Source organism: Mesoplodon bidens, assembly GCF_964165515.1.
Source record: "Mesoplodon bidens genome assembly, chromosome: 11".
Lineage (NCBI taxonomy): Eukaryota > Metazoa > Chordata > Mammalia > Artiodactyla > Ziphiidae > Mesoplodon > Mesoplodon bidens.
This window is the reverse complement of record NC_138167.1, coordinates 92,690,173-92,706,614: the sequence shown is the minus strand read 5'-3', so window position 1 is coordinate 92,706,614 and position 16,442 is coordinate 92,690,173.

The window sequence follows — 16,442 nt, the reverse complement described above, 5'->3', positions numbered from 1 at the left end:
TGGCAGGACATAATAAAAGTGATGAAGGAGAGAAACCTGCAACCAAGATTACTCTACCCAGCAAGGATCTCATTCAGATTTGATGGAGAAATTAAAACCTTTACAGACAAGCAAAAGCAAAGAGAGTTCAGCACCACCAAACCAGCTTTACAACAAATGCTAAAGGAACTTCTCTAGGCAAGAAACACAACAGAAGGAATATACCTACAATAACGAACCCAAAGCAATTAAGGAAATGGGAATGGGAACATACATATCAGTAATTACCTTAAATGTAAATGGACTAAATGCTCCCACCAAAAGACATAGAGTGGCTGAATGGATACAAAAACAAGACCCATATATATGCTGTCTACAAGAGACCCACTTCAGACCTAGAGACACATACAGATTGAAAGTAAGGGGATGGAAAAAGATATTCCATGCAAATGGAAATCAAAAGAAAGCTGGAGTAGCAATTCTTATATCAGACAAAATAGACTTTAAAATAAAGACTATTAGAAGAGACAAAAAAGGACACTACATAACAATAAAGGGATCAATCCAAGAAGAAGATATAACAATTGTAAATATTTATGCACCCAACATAGGAGCACCTCAATACATAAGGCAAATACTAACAGCCATAAAAGGGGAAACCGACAGTAACACAATCATAGTAGGGGACTTTAACACCCCACTTTCACCAATGGACAGATCATCCAAAATGAAAATAAATAAGGAAACACAAGCTTTAAATGATACATTAAACGAGATGGACTTAGTTGATATTTATAGGACATTCCATCCAAAAACAACAGAATACACATTTTTCTCAAGTGCTCATGGAACATTCTCCAGGATAGATCATATCTTGGGTCACAAATCAAGCCTCGGTAAATTTAAGAAAATTGAAATTGTATCAAGTATCTTCTCCGACCACAATGCTATGAGACTAGACATCAATTACAGGAAAAGATCTGTAAAAAATACAAACCCATGGAGGCTAAACAATACACTACTCAATAACAAAGTGATCACTGAAGAAATCAAAGAGGAAATTAAAAAATACCTAGAAACAAATGACAATGGAGACACGACGACCCAAAACCTATGGGACGCAGCAAAAGCAGTTCTAAGGGGGAAGTTTATAGCAATACAATCCCACCTTAAGAAACAGGAAGCATTTCGAGTAAACAACCTGACCCTGCACCTAAAGCAATTAGAGAAAGAAGAACAAAAAACCCCCAAAGCTAGCAGAAGGAAAGGAATCATAAAGATCAGATCAGAAATAAATGAAAAAGAAATGAAGGAAACGATAGCAAAGATCAACCAAACTAAAAGCTGGTTCTTTGAGAAGATAAACAAAATTGACAAACCATTAGCCAGACTCATCAAGAAAAGAAGGGAGAAGACTCAAATCAATAGAATTAGAAATGAAAAAGGAGAAGTAACAACTGACACTAAAGAAATACAAAAGATCATGAGAGATTACTATAAGCAACTCTATGCCAATAAAATGGACAACCTGTAAGAAATGGACAAATTCTTAGAAATGCACAACCTGCCAAGACTGACTCAGGAAGGAATAGGAAATATGAATAGACCAATCACAAGCACTGAAATTGAAACTGTGATTAAAAATCTTCCATCAAACAAAAGCCCAGGACCAGATGGCTTCACAGGTGAATTCTATCAAACATTTAGAGAAGAACTAACACCTATCCTTCTCAAACTCTTCAAAAATATAGCAGAGGGAGGAACACTCCCAAACTCATTCTACGAGGCCGACATCACCTTGATACCAAAACCAGGCAAGGATGTCACAAAGAAAGAAAACTACAGGCCAATATCACTGATGAACATAGATGCAAAAATCCTCAACAAAATACTAGCAAACAGAATCCAACAGCACATTAAAAGGATCATACACCATGATCAAGTGGGGTTTATTTCAGGAATGCAAGGATTCTTCAATATACACAAATCAATCAATGTGATACACCATATTAACAAGTTGAAGGAGAAAAACCATATGATCATCTCAATAGATGCAGAGAAAGCTTTCGACAAAATTCAGCATCCATTTATGATAAAAACCCTGCAGAAAGTAGGCATAGAGGGATCTTTCCTCAACATAATAAAGGCCATATATGACAAACCCACAGCCAACATTGTCCTCAATGGTGAAAAACTGAAACCATTTCCATTAAGATCAGGAACAAGACAAGGCTGCCCCCTCTCACCACTCTTATTCAACATAGTTTTGGAAGTCTTAGCCACAGCAATCAGAGAAGAAAAGGAAATAAAAGGAATCCAAATTGGAAAAGAAGAAGTAAAGCTGTCACTGTTTGCAGATGACATGATACTATACATAGAGAATCCTAAAGATGCTACCAGAAAACTACTAGAGCTAATCAATGAATTTGGTAAAGTAGCAGGATACAAAATTAATGTACAGAAATCTCTGGCTTTCCTGTACACTAATGATGAAAAATCTGAAAATGAAATCAAGAAAACACTCCCATTTACCATTGCAACAAAAAGAATAAAATATCTAGGAATAAACCTACCTAAGGAGACAAAAGACCTGTATGCAGAAAATTATAAGACACTGATGAAAGAAATTAAAGATGATACAAATAGATGGAGAGATATACCATGCTCCTGGATTGGAAGAATCAATATTGTCAAAATGACTCTACTACCCAAAGCAATCTACAGATTCAATGCAATCCCTATCAAACTACCACTGGCATTTTTCACAGAACTAGAACAAAAAATTTCAAAATTTGTTTGGAAAAACAAAAGGCCCTGAATAGCCAAAGCAATCTTGAGAATGAAAAACGGAGCTGGAGGAATCAGGCTCCCTGACTTCAGACTATACTACAAAGCTACAGTAATTAAGACAGTCTGGTACTGGCATAAAAACAGAAAGGTCAGTGGATCAGGATAGAAAGCCCAGAGATAAACCCACGCACATATGACCAACTTATCTTTGATAAAGGAGGCAGGAATGTACAGTGGAGAAAGGACAGCCTCTTCAATAAGTGGTGCTGGGAAAACTGGACAGGGACATGTAAAAGTTTGAGATTAGATCATTCCCTAACACCATACACAAAAATAAGCTCAAAATGGATTAAAGACTTAAATGTAAGGCCAGACACTATCAAACTCTTAGAGGAAAACATAGGTAGAACACTCTATGACATAAATCACAGCAAGATCCTTTTGGACCCACCTCCTAGAGAAATGGAAATAAAAACAAAGATAAACAAATGGGACCTAATGAAACTTCAAAGCTTTTGCACAGCAAAGGAAACCATAAAGAAGACCAAAAGACAACCCTCAGAATGGGAGAAAATATTTGCAAATGAAGCAACTGACAAAGGATTAATCTCCAAAATTTATAAACAGCTCATGCAGCTCAATAGCAAAAAAACAAACAACCCAATCCAAAAATGGGCAGAAGACTTAAATAGGCATTTCTCCAAAGAAGATATACAGACTGCCAACAAACACATGAAAGAATGCTCAACATCATTAATCATTAGAGAAATGCAAATCAAAACTACAATGAGATATCATCTCACACCAGTCAGAATGGCCATCATCAAGAAATCTAGAAACAATAAATGCTGGAGAGGGTGTGGTGAAAAGGGAACACTCTTGCACTGCTGGTGGGAATGTGAATTGGTACAGCCACTATGGAGAACAGTATGGAGGTTCCTTAAAAAACTACAAATAGAACTACCATATGACCCAGCAATCCCACTACTAGGCATATACCCTGAGAAAACCATAATTCAAAAAGAGACATGTACCAAAATGTTCATTGCAACTCTATTCACAATAGCCCGGAGCTGGAAACAACCTAAGTGTCCATCATCGGATGAATGGATAAAGAAGATGTTGCACATATATACAATGGAATATTACTCAGCCATAAAAAGAAACGAAACTGAGCTATTTGTAGTGAGGTGGATAGACCTAGAGTCTGTCATACAGAGTGAAGTAAGTCAGAAAGAGAAAGACAAATACCGTATGCTAACACATATATACGGAATTAAAAAAAAAATGTCATGAAGAACCTATGGGCAAAACGGGAATAAAGACACAGACCTACTTGAGAATGGACTTGAGGATATAGGGAGGGGGAAGGGTAATCTGTGACAAAGCGAAAGAGAGGCATGGACATATATACACTACCAAACGTAAGGTAGATAGATAGTGGGAAACAGCCGCAGAGCACAGGGAAATGAGCTTGGTGCTTTGTGTCTGCCTGGAGGGGTGGGATGGGGAGGGTGGGAGGGAGGGAGATGCATGAGGGAAGGGATGTGGGAACAGATGTATATGTATGACTGATTCACTTTGTTATAAAGCAGAAACTAATAAAAAAATTAAAAATTAAAAAAAAAATATTTCTCTAGGAATATTGAATTTAGCTTCATTAATTATTATCTATTTACTTGTTTGGGTCACTTTACAAGGATTAGAATAAGAAGTTTGTGTGCTATAGCGTACAGAAACCACTTTGTGCCTTACAAAATGAAAAGGACCTTTTATTTCTTGGATCGTGGATCATCTGGTTTTCTTGATACATGCTTCTGTGTTGTTATTTACAAGGGGAAGATATTCACGAATGGTGATTTTAAAAGGCTCTCAAGTCTCCTTGGTGTCCAAAAATCTTAACTAAGCAAATTTTAATTAGCCAATTGTAGATAAATCTATAATGTAGAGAGATTTAAATTTCTAACAAATTATACATGGACCTAAAAATTAAGCAATTATATTTGGGATCACCCATTTTTAGTTTAATTGAGCCTGAAGCCTCAAGAAGATAGGTGAAAAATGCGTGTGGTTCCAATTCTGTAGTCATTGGGGAAAAAAACAAAAACAAACCCTGCAGTAATTTGCATTTTGCTTGTAAGAGTTATAATGTTAGCATTTATTACAACTTATTTTTAAACTTAAAAGTCTATTTTCTCCTATAGAATTTGAAGCAAACAGCAATTCGTTAGTTAACTCTCCTTTAGTTTCATTTAATTACATAATCTGTATTGAAAATTAATATTTCCATTAAAGCTGTGTTCTAATTCTATATTAAATCAATGTGAATGACTATACTGAAAAAGTTGGAGCATATACTGATTGCACCACAAGCCCAGAGGTAGAATGGCTCTTATTTAAAAAAGGCTTTTTGTAAGGCTCATAGACTGCCACATTCTATTAAGATGAAAAAATTTGATCAACTGCCTCATGGAAATGGCTCTTTACAGTTAACACTATTAGCTAGTTTTTTTTTTTTCACTATGGAAATGGGAAGATTATAAAAATGTATCTAATGAGGTAAGAAAACACAGTTCTTTTTTAAATTAATGCAGTGAGATTGCTGTTTCATCATATACTTATATTTCTACTTGTTTAAACCCAAAGTAGACATACTATTCAATTCAGTCCATTTTTAAGAATGTTCTTTACTCATCATTATCAATCAATCAATTTGAAACATTAATTGCATGACCACATTGAACATGATCAGTCTCCTTGATATCCATCCTGTTTTACCAATGAAAAATATTCCAAATAACCAGGAATATATAAACCACATAACATATATTTTCTCCATCTGAAGTATACCAGGCCATCACAAAGTACAGCAGGGCAAAGGAAAAATGGTCCCTAATTTTTTTTTATCTTAAAATCATATACAGGGGGAATAATTCCAATAGGAAGGCCATTATTCAACCATATGGACATTCACCACTTTCCTACATGGAGCAGTTGACATGATATACTCAGCAGGGGATATAGGAAATGGAATGGCCCTAAGCCTCAAGCAAAAAATGTATTTAATACGGTCCTAGGATTGTATAAAGCTACTAGTGAACTGGTAGAAATGATTAAAACTATTCACAAGGGGACAGCATCTTAAACAATGACTCCCAACATATCCACAGATAAACTACCATCAAACAAAAGATCAGAATTTAGAAAATAAGACATGCAAGAAAACAAAAAAAGAAACAAAATAAAATAAGATAAAATAATGGAAAATACAATAGAGGCTAGCTTGCTAAGTTAGACTTAGGAGGTTACTAAAAAAGAAAAAGGCTAGTACAAGGCTGTCATTTTTTTTTCCTACATAAAGCAAACGCTCTCCTTTATTGTTAACAGACCTTAAAATACTGTTTTGCAGAATTCACTACTTTGCTATTTAAAATGGCATATTCTTATTCTCTATTTTCCACTTCTTTGGTTTAGAATTTAAGTTGCATTATGTTTTTTTTCAGAACGTGCGTAGCACAGTCTAGCCATATTACATATTTTAGAAAATAATGATTTTGTCAGCTTGGAGTCAAGAATATGTGAATTTTATTAGAAGAGAAAAATTGGCAATGATTTAAAGATAAATTAGTTTCTGTTGCCTACTTGTCTTTTTAGATAAAGTACAAAATACTTCTGTGAGCGTCTTGAGCATGTAGTGTGCTACTATTTCCTACGCATATCTATAATACATACCACCTGTGATTTTTCTTAGGTTTATCATATTAATATGAAACTATGTTAGTACATGTGTGCAACCTATAAAATGTCTCATAAATATTTGTGTATTAATTAATTTATTTTAATTTCCAAATGTATGCAAGAAGGATTTTTTGAGTATTATAACAGCAAGCACAATGGCAAAACTTGGATGAGAGGACAAAAAGGGAAGTGTAGCAAATTGATAAGTAATGGTGAAACTCATAATGGCAAACATATATATATGTGTATAACAAATCTGTATATAACAAATGAGCCACACATCTGATCAAGAGGTTTCTCATGGTCAACATTGAAAAATAATATTTTTCTATTATAAATGCACACCATTAGTGAGATATCATATTGAGCCATCGGAGAATTTACAGCAAATTTTGGTATTAACATCCATAGAAATTTCTCCCAGTAGCTTCCACAGAAATAATTATACTCCTTTATTCATTTATTTTATGTTTACAATATTTTTATAACAATACCTTTCCTGATTTAAATTAAATATTGAAGAAATACAATTTTTCTAGTGTATGTGGAGAGTATAAAGACAATAATTCTAACCCTCTTGTAACCATTATCCAGTGTGACAGAGCACATAACCATTTCATTACAAGAACCTTTTTTACCAGAGGTTGCCTTCTCTCTGAATTTTGTATTCTCTGGCAAAAAGCAAATTTTGCCATGTGAGTTGTTTATATCAGATTATGGATTATATAGATTTCCATGTTGTTTTGAAATATATATAGATTAAACAATATAATAGATTTCCTTCTATTTTTTCCACTTAGTAGTATGTTGAGATTCATGTTGATTATTTAGCTAAAATTAATTCATTCTACTTCACGAATACACCACTGTGTGTGTGTGTGTTTGTGTGTGTGTAAGCGTTTTCCTTTTGATATTTCTTGCTCACAGACTTCTGCTGCTACAAACTTACTAACATAAAAATTCTCATATATACTTTTGGTATACGAATTAAGACCCTCTTCTCCCCAGGTTATATGTCTAAAAAAAAGTACCTGAAAAATAAGGTATCATCAAATTATTTTTCATCGGCATTTCTCTCTTCCACATGCTTACAAACTATTGCAATATTTAGATTTCTTTGTTTTGTTTTTAAAAAAATTTTACTGCTCTACTAAGTTTAGGTGGCAACATTATGTTTTATTTCCACTTCTATTATAAATTAAGTAAAAACAAAATTTCACATGATTCTTGGCCATTTGTATGTCCTCTCCTCAAATACCTTTAGAAAAGTTTATCCATTTCCCTTTGGGTTGTTTATGTCTTAAAAATGTGTGGAATATATTTCACACACATATAAAATATATATTCTAATGTACAAGTTATGACACATACATGTCATATTTTTCAATGTGTATATATATTCTTTTTTTTTTTTTTTTTTTTTTTGCGGTACACGGGCCTCTCACTGTTGTGGCCTCTCCTGTTGCGGAGCACAGGCTCTGGACGCGCAGGCTCAGCGGCCATCGCTCACGGGCCTAGCCGCTCCGCGGCATGTGGGATCTTCCCAGACCGGGGCACGAACCCGTGTCCCCTGCATCGGCAGGCGGACTCTCAACCACTGCACCACCAGGGAAGCCCCATATTCTTTTTTTAAACATCTTTATTGGAGTATAATTGCTTTACAATAGTGTGTTAGTTTCTACTTTATAACAAAGTGAATCAGCTATACATACACATATATCACCATATCTCCTCCCTCTTGTGAATCTTTCATTAGATATCTATGGCAATATATTTTTCCCAGTTTGTGGCTTGTCTTTTCACTCTTCTTATGACATCCTTAATGAATAGAGATTTGTAATTTTAGAAGCACAGAACTTAACATAATTTCTGTTCATTTGTACCCTTTCCTAATTTAAAATCACAGGTTTGTGTGCATATACTCTATATATGTAGAATGCATATTTTTTAAGTTGTATAGGTTTTCCTTTAACATTTAAGTAATTAAACTATTTGGTATTTTTCTTTTTCAGTATGGTTTACTGTTTATTTAATAGTACTTTATTTCATTATTTATCTGTCATGCCAGCTGTCATTTATTGTATTTCCAGAAGACATAAACCTATTCCTAATCTCTTTAGTGTAGTCTAGTCATATATTCCTTTCAATGCTATGCTGTGTTAATTAATATATCTTTATATTCTCAGGATATATATATCTTTGAATATATCATGGTTTTTATTCATTTTTAACTTCCACTGGAAGTCTGAGTTTTTCTGTTAAATGTTCCTCTCTAATCTTCATCCCTCTTTACTTATATTTTATGTTTTCTTTTTCATTATACCTTATATTAAATTAAAACCTTTTTCCCTCTCAGTAATTATCTGTTCAATAGAATCTAATCTGATGTTAAATCCTTCTATATTCCACTTCTAACATTTTTAATTTTCACGAAATTTATGTGGTCTTTTCCATAACTGCTTGAATATTTTCATCATTCCCTTACCCTTGCTTCTTTTCTTTTCCTTTTTAATTTTTTTTCATGGAAAGGCATTTTATTTTAGATATAGCAGTTTGTACATGTCAATCCCAAACTCCCAATCTATCCCTCCCCTACAGCCTTCCCTCCTGGTAACCATAAGTTCATTCTCTAAGTCTGTGAGTCTGTTTCTGTTTTGTAAATAAGTTTATTTGTATCATTTTTTAGATTCGGCGTATAAGCGATATCATATGATATTTGCCTTTCTCTGACTTACTTCACTTAGTATGATAATCTCCAGGTCCATCCATGTTACTGCAAATAACATTATTTCATTCTTTTTAATGGTTGAGTAATATTCCATTGTATATATGTACCACATCTTCTTTATCCATTCATCTGTTGATGGACATTAAGGTTGCTTCCATGTTTTGGCTATTGTAAGCAGTGCTGCAATGAACATCGGGGTGCATGTATCCTTTCAAACCATGTTTTTCTCTGGATATATGCCCAAGAGTAGGATAGCTGGATCATATGGTAGCTCTATTTTTAGTTTTTTAAGGAACCTCTGCACTGTTCTCCAGAGTGGCTGTACCAATTTACATTCCCACCAACAGTGTAGGAAGGTTTCCTTTTCTTCACACCCTCTCCAGCATTTGTCGTTTGCAGATTTTCTGATGATGGTCATTCTCACTGGTGTGAGGCAATATCTCATAGTTTTGATTTGCATTTCTCTAATAATTAGTGATGTTGAGCATCTTTTCATGTGCATCTTGGCCATCTGTATGTCTTTGGAGAAATGTCTCTTTACATCATCTTCCAATTTTTTTGATTGGGTTGTTTGTTTTGCTGATATTGAGCTGCATGAGTTATTCATAAATTTTGGAGATTAATCCCTTGATGTCAGTCGCATCATTTGCAACTGACAACCAGCCATTCTCTGGGTTGTCTTTTCATTTTGTTTATGGTTTCTTCTGCTGTGCAAAAGCTTTTGAGTTTAATTAAGTTCCATTTGTTAATTTTTTTTTTAAATTTCCATTACTCTGGGAGACCGATCAAAAAGGCTATTGCTATGATTTATATCAAAGAGTGTTCTGCCTATGTTTTCCTCTAAGAGTTTTATAGTATCCAGTCTTACATTTAGGTCTTTATTCTATTTTGAGTTTATTTTTGGATATGGTGTTAAAGAATGTTCGAATTTCATTCTTTTACATCTAGCTGTCCAGTTTTCCCAGCAACATTCATTGAAGAGACTGTTTTTCCTCCATTTTATAGTCTTGCCTCCTTTGTCATAGATTAATTGGCCATAGGTTCATGGTTTATTTCTGGGCTTTCTGTCCAGTTCCATTCATCTGTATTTCTGTTCTCTGTTCCTTGCTTTTTTCTTAAGGCACTCTTATTTTTTAAACAAAGTAAATATATTTATTTAATAATTGCTGTCAAATACTCTAACATCTCTGCAAGTCTGAATTTGCTGTCTGATATTTCTTGGTTATAGTAACTTGGTTTTGTCTATGCCTTGTGACTTGCTTTTTTCACTTAATTCTACCTGTGAGAATCTTTGACACATTCAGAGAAGGTATACTTTTTCTTCCGCCAGTCATATGGGTTACACAAACCGAAGAACACTTTAAAATATTTGCTAGAGATTTGGGGAAACAACATAGATTTTATGAAATTGGTTACCATAGTTAGATGCGGTCTGTCTTGTGATTATAATCTTTAGGATAGATTTATTTACCCTTCAGAAAACCAAGATTCATGTGAGACTGTCCAAATTCATTGCATTCTCTCCTATGAATAAAACTATTTCCTGGACTTTGTGGTCCAGTCTTTATATCAGGGGATTCTATTAGTTATTCAACCCTGGGAAAGCCCTAGACGTTATTTCTTGTCATTTACCTCACCCCCTTCTTCCCACTCCTCATACACCTCTCAAGTTGAAATTTCAAGTGACCGGGGTTTAGCAGAAACCCTCTGGGTGGAAAGCCAGCTTCTGAATTTGCTTCCTTCAAAGGATCCCCCTTTTCACTTTGTTTGGCTTTTCCTGTTTCCATATATTCTTGTTAACTTGACAATGCATTTAAAATGAAAATTTCATATCATACAAGATATGAAAAGATATAAGAATTTTTAGCTGCTTAATGTGAATGTCATCCAGGGTATTTATGCAGTTTGCAGTATTTTACAAAATAGAAAATTATCTTCATTTTTATACCTATGTTTATGTCAAATATTATTAGAGTACGCTTATTAGAGGATATATATTAGAATAAAAATAAAATATGCCTACATATAACCAAAATCAAAGAAAAATATACAAATAAAATTTAATTATACTCTCTGGGCTACTGAAAATTTTGGGGAAAAAAAGAGTGACATAAAATTATTTTCAACAGCATGAGCTAAAATTAAATCTCACAGTACTTTTTTCAAAGTTTTAAAGATGAAATACTTGACTCAGTCTTCATCCTTGTAACTGCTGACATTTTCCCCTCCTTACTGTACATCTGTAGATTATTTCTTCAACATGAGTGCAATTGAGAAGACAGAGTACTTGCAAGGTCTTCTTCTTGTGCTGGCCTTTCTCATCTGCTTGACATATCATAGTATCCCATGAATAATTAAATATAAGAAACTTGGACATATTTAGTCTGCTTTCAAGGTTTTCTTTTTCTTCTTTCTTCTTCTCAAATACTTTGAATTTAAACAAAGGATAATTCATTTGGAAATTCTACCACAATATATAAATGAACTGCAGGGGAAGAGGCATACCCTAAGATGTATAAATAGATGATTTTACTACAAATAATTCCTCAGATACATACACAGTTTTAGCAATCAACATCTATTTGGACAAAATATGTCCTGTGAGCTTAAGATGACACTGTCCATTCCAGAAAAAGGATAGTCATACTATAGCAAAGCACATCTATTATTGTGTTGTTTTTGGCAACAGTGAATGTTGAGAAAGACAGTTCTGCAGTTCTTTGGTAGGTAAAATTATTTATCTTTTCCTCTGATAGCATGGCTACCATTACATGCTGAATATTTTGCAATAGATCTGTGTGCTGATTAAGATTCATGTTGAGGTATTTCTTAAGTATTTAATTTGAAATATAAATTTATTTGACAGACTCTGTTACTTTGTGTATCTTTCCAAGCACTATGCACATGTGGTTATATCTTTTCTCCTTTCTCCTAAGCTTCCCTTTGACCACCATTGAAATGTTATTTATATAGAGAAAATCCTCTATTGGTGAATACATTTTTCCCCTGTGGTTTTAATGTCTTCAATATTGGTATGCTGGAGAATTAATGATATAGAACAACAAGCTTTATTCTTCCTCCTCCCTTTTTCCTATGAATACATTGACCTAGCAGTTAAACAGATACAGTTGCACCACAGAAAATTTTACTGGCAATTATGTTACAGAAGGCTGACAATCCTTTATAATCAATAAAAAGCAGTAACTATGTCCATGTAACTGAAACTCTTCATTAAAAACTGAATGCAACAATGAGGCTAAAACCTGAAATAAATTTATAATAACATGAAGATGTAGAATATCTCACTTTCACTATTAAAATTCAAACTATCTGGTGCCTTAATTTATAATTTGTATATTATTTACTCAAAGTGGATGTATTTTACAAAGGGAAAATACGACATTTCGCAATAATGTAAGCATGTCAAAACAAGTCTATAGCTATCTAAATGAAGAATCTTAATGTGACAGGGAAGAAACTTTTCTGTGGACTAATGATACCATTATAAAGCAGACAAGGAATTCATTGCTTCATACAATAGATGTGTTTTTGAAAACGTTTGCCAAAAATGCATATTTTGGGTTTCCCTTGTGGCGCAATGGTTAAGAATCCATCTGCCTCAGTATCAAAAGAACAAACAACCCAATCCAAAAATGGGCAGAAGATCTAAATAGACATTTCTGCAAAGAAGATATACAGATTGCCAACAAGCACATGCAATAATGCTCAGCATCATTAATCATTAGAGAAATGCAAATCAAAACAATGAGCTATCACCTCACACCAGTCAGAATAGCCATCATTAAAAAATCTACAAACAATAAACGCTGGAGAGGGTGTGGAGAAAAGGGAACCCTCTTGCACTGTTGGTGGGAATGTAAGAGGATACAACCACTATGGAGAACAGTATGGAGGTTCCTTAATAAACTAAAAATAGAACTACCATATGACCCAGCAATCCCACTACTGGGCATATACCCTGAGAAAACCGTAATTCAAAAAGAGTCATGTACCACAATGTTCATTGCAGCTCTATTTACAATAGCCAGGACATGGAAGCAACCTAAGTGTCCACCGACAGATGAGTGGATAAAGAAGATGTGGCACATATATACAACGGAATATTTCTCAGCCGTAAAAAGAAATGAAATTGAGTTATTCGTAGTGAGGTGGATGGACCTAGAGTCTGTCATACAGAGTGAAGTAAGTCAGAAAGAGAAAAACAAATGTATCTTCTAGTTGATTCATCTATATTTTAATATTTATATTCTTTCTAACATATCTGTTAGATTCCTAGTGTAATTTTATTTTTTACTTTGTTGTTTCTGTTTTTTGTTGTTGTTCTTGTTACCCCATGTGGCTTCTGGGATCTTGATTCACGAACCTGGGGTCAGGGGGAAGTACCTGCAGTGGGAGCTGCAAGTCCAAACCATTAGACTAATAGAGAACCTCAGACTCAAGGGAATATTCATTGGAGTGAGGTCTCACAGAGTTCCTAATCTCAGCACCAAGACCCAGCTCTACCCAATAACCTACAAACTCCAGTGTTGGAAGCCTCAGGCCAAACAACCAGTAAAACAGGAACACAATCCGACTCATAAAAAAAGAAAACAATGAGATGGCAAAAAAGTATGTCACAGATGAAGGAGCAAGGTAAAAACCTACAAGAACAAATAAATGAAGAGGAAATAGGCAATCTACCTGAAAAAGAATTCAGAGTAATGATAACAAAGATGATCCAGAGTCTCAGAAATAGAATGGAAGCATGGATAGAGAAAATACAAGAAATGTTTAATAAAGATCTGGAAGAACTAAAGAACCAAAAAACAGAGATGAACTACACAATAACTGAAATGAAAAATACACTGGAAGGAAACATTAACAGAATAACAGAGGCAGAAGAAAGAATCAGTGATCCGGAAGACAAAATGGTGGAAATAACTGCCAAGGAGCAGATAAAGAAAAAAGAATGAAAAGAATTGAAGACAATCTCAGAGACCTCTGGGACAGCACTAAATGCACCAACATTCGAATTGTAGGGGTTCCAGAGGAAGAAGAGAAAAAGAAAGGGTCTGAGAAAGTATTTGAAGAGATTATAATGGGAAACTTCCCTAACATGGGAAAGGAAATAGTCACCCAAGTCCAGGAAGCACAGAGAGTCCCATACAGGATAAACCCTAGGAAAAACACACTAAAACACATATTAATCAAACTAACAAAAATTAAATTCAAGAAAAAAATAGTAAAAGCAGCAAGGGGAAAACAAAAAATAACATACAAAGGATTCCCCATAAGGTTATCAGATGATTTTTTAGTGGAAACTCTGAAAGCCAGAAGGGAGTGGCAAGATATACTTAAAGTGATGAAAGAGAAAAACTTACAATCAAGATTCCTCTACCCAGCAAGGATCTCATTCAGATTCTGTAAAGTCAAAAGCTTTTCAGACAAGCAAAAGCTAGGATGCTTCAGCACCACCAAACCAGCTTTGCAACAAATGCTAAAGAAACTTCTCTAAGTGGGAAACACAAGAAAGAAAAAGACCCACAAAAACAAACCAAAACAATTAAGAAAATGGTAATAGGAACGTACATATTGATAATAACCTTGAATGTAAATGGATTAAATGCCCCAACCAAAAGACACAGACTGGCTGAATGGATACAAAAACAAGACCCATATATATGCTGTCTATAAGAGACCCAGTTCAGACCTAGGGACACATACAGACTGAAAGTGAAGGGATGGAAAAAGATATTCTGTGCACCTGGAAATCAAAAGAAAGCTGGAATAACAGTACTCGTATCAGATACAATAGACTTTCAAATAAAGACTGTTACAAGAGATAAGGAGGGACACTACGTAATGATCAAAGGATCAATCTAAGAAGAAGATATAACAATTATAAATGTTTATGCACCCAACATAGGAGCACCCCAATACATAAGGCAAATGCTAACAACCATGAAACAAGAAATTGACAGTAACACCATAATAGTAGGGGACTTTAGCACCCCACTTAACACCAATGGACAGATCATCCAAATAGAAAATAAATAAGGAAACAATAGCTTTAAATGACACAATAGTTCAGATGAATTTAATTGATATTTATAGGGCATTCCATCCAAAACCAGTAGATTACACTTCTCAAGTGAACATGGAATATTCTTCAGGATAGATCACATCTTGGGTCACAAATCAAGTCTTGGAAAATTTAAGAAAATTGGTGTCATATCAAGCATCTTTTCTGACCACAACACTATGAGATTGGGAATCAATTACCAGAAAAAAACTGTAAAAAACACAAATACATGGAGGCTAAACAGTGCATACTAAATAACCAAGAGATCACTGAAGAAATCAAAGAAGAAATTAAAAAATACATAGAAACAAATGACAACAAAAACATGATGACCCAAAACCTGTGGGACACAGCAAAAGCAGTTCTAAGAGGGAAGTTGATAGCAATTCAGTCTCACCTCAAGAAATAAGAAAAATCTCAAATAAACAATCTAACCCTACACTTAAAACAGCTAGAGAAAAAAGAACAAAGAAAACCCAAAGTCAGTAGAAGGAAAGAAATCATAAAGATCAGAGCAGAAATAAATGAAATAAAAACGAAGAAATTAATAGCAAAGATCAATTAAACTGAAAGCTGGTTCTTTGAGAAGATGAACAAAACTAATAAACCATTAGCCAGACTCATCAAGAAGGAAAGGGAGAGGATGCAAATTAATAAAATTAGAAATGAAAAAGGAGAAATCACAACTGATACTGCAGAAATACAAAGGATTATAAGAGACTACTACAAACAACATATGCAAATAAAATGGACTACCACGAAGAAAAAGACAAATTCTTGGAAGGGTACAATTTTCAAGGCTGAACCAGGAAGAATTAGAGAAGATATACAGACCCATCATAAGTAGTGAAATTGAAACTGTAATTAAAAATCTTGCAACAAACAAAAGTCCAGGACCAGATGACTTCACAGGTGAATTCCATCAAACATTTAGAGAAGAGCTAACACCTATCCTTCTCAAACTCTTCCAAAAAATTACAGAGGGAGGAACACTCCTAAATTCATTCTAAGAAGCCATCATCACCCTGATACCAAAACCAGGAAAAGATATCACAAAAAAGAAAATTATAGACCAGTATCACTGATGAACATAGATACAAAAATCCTGAACAAAATACTAGCAAA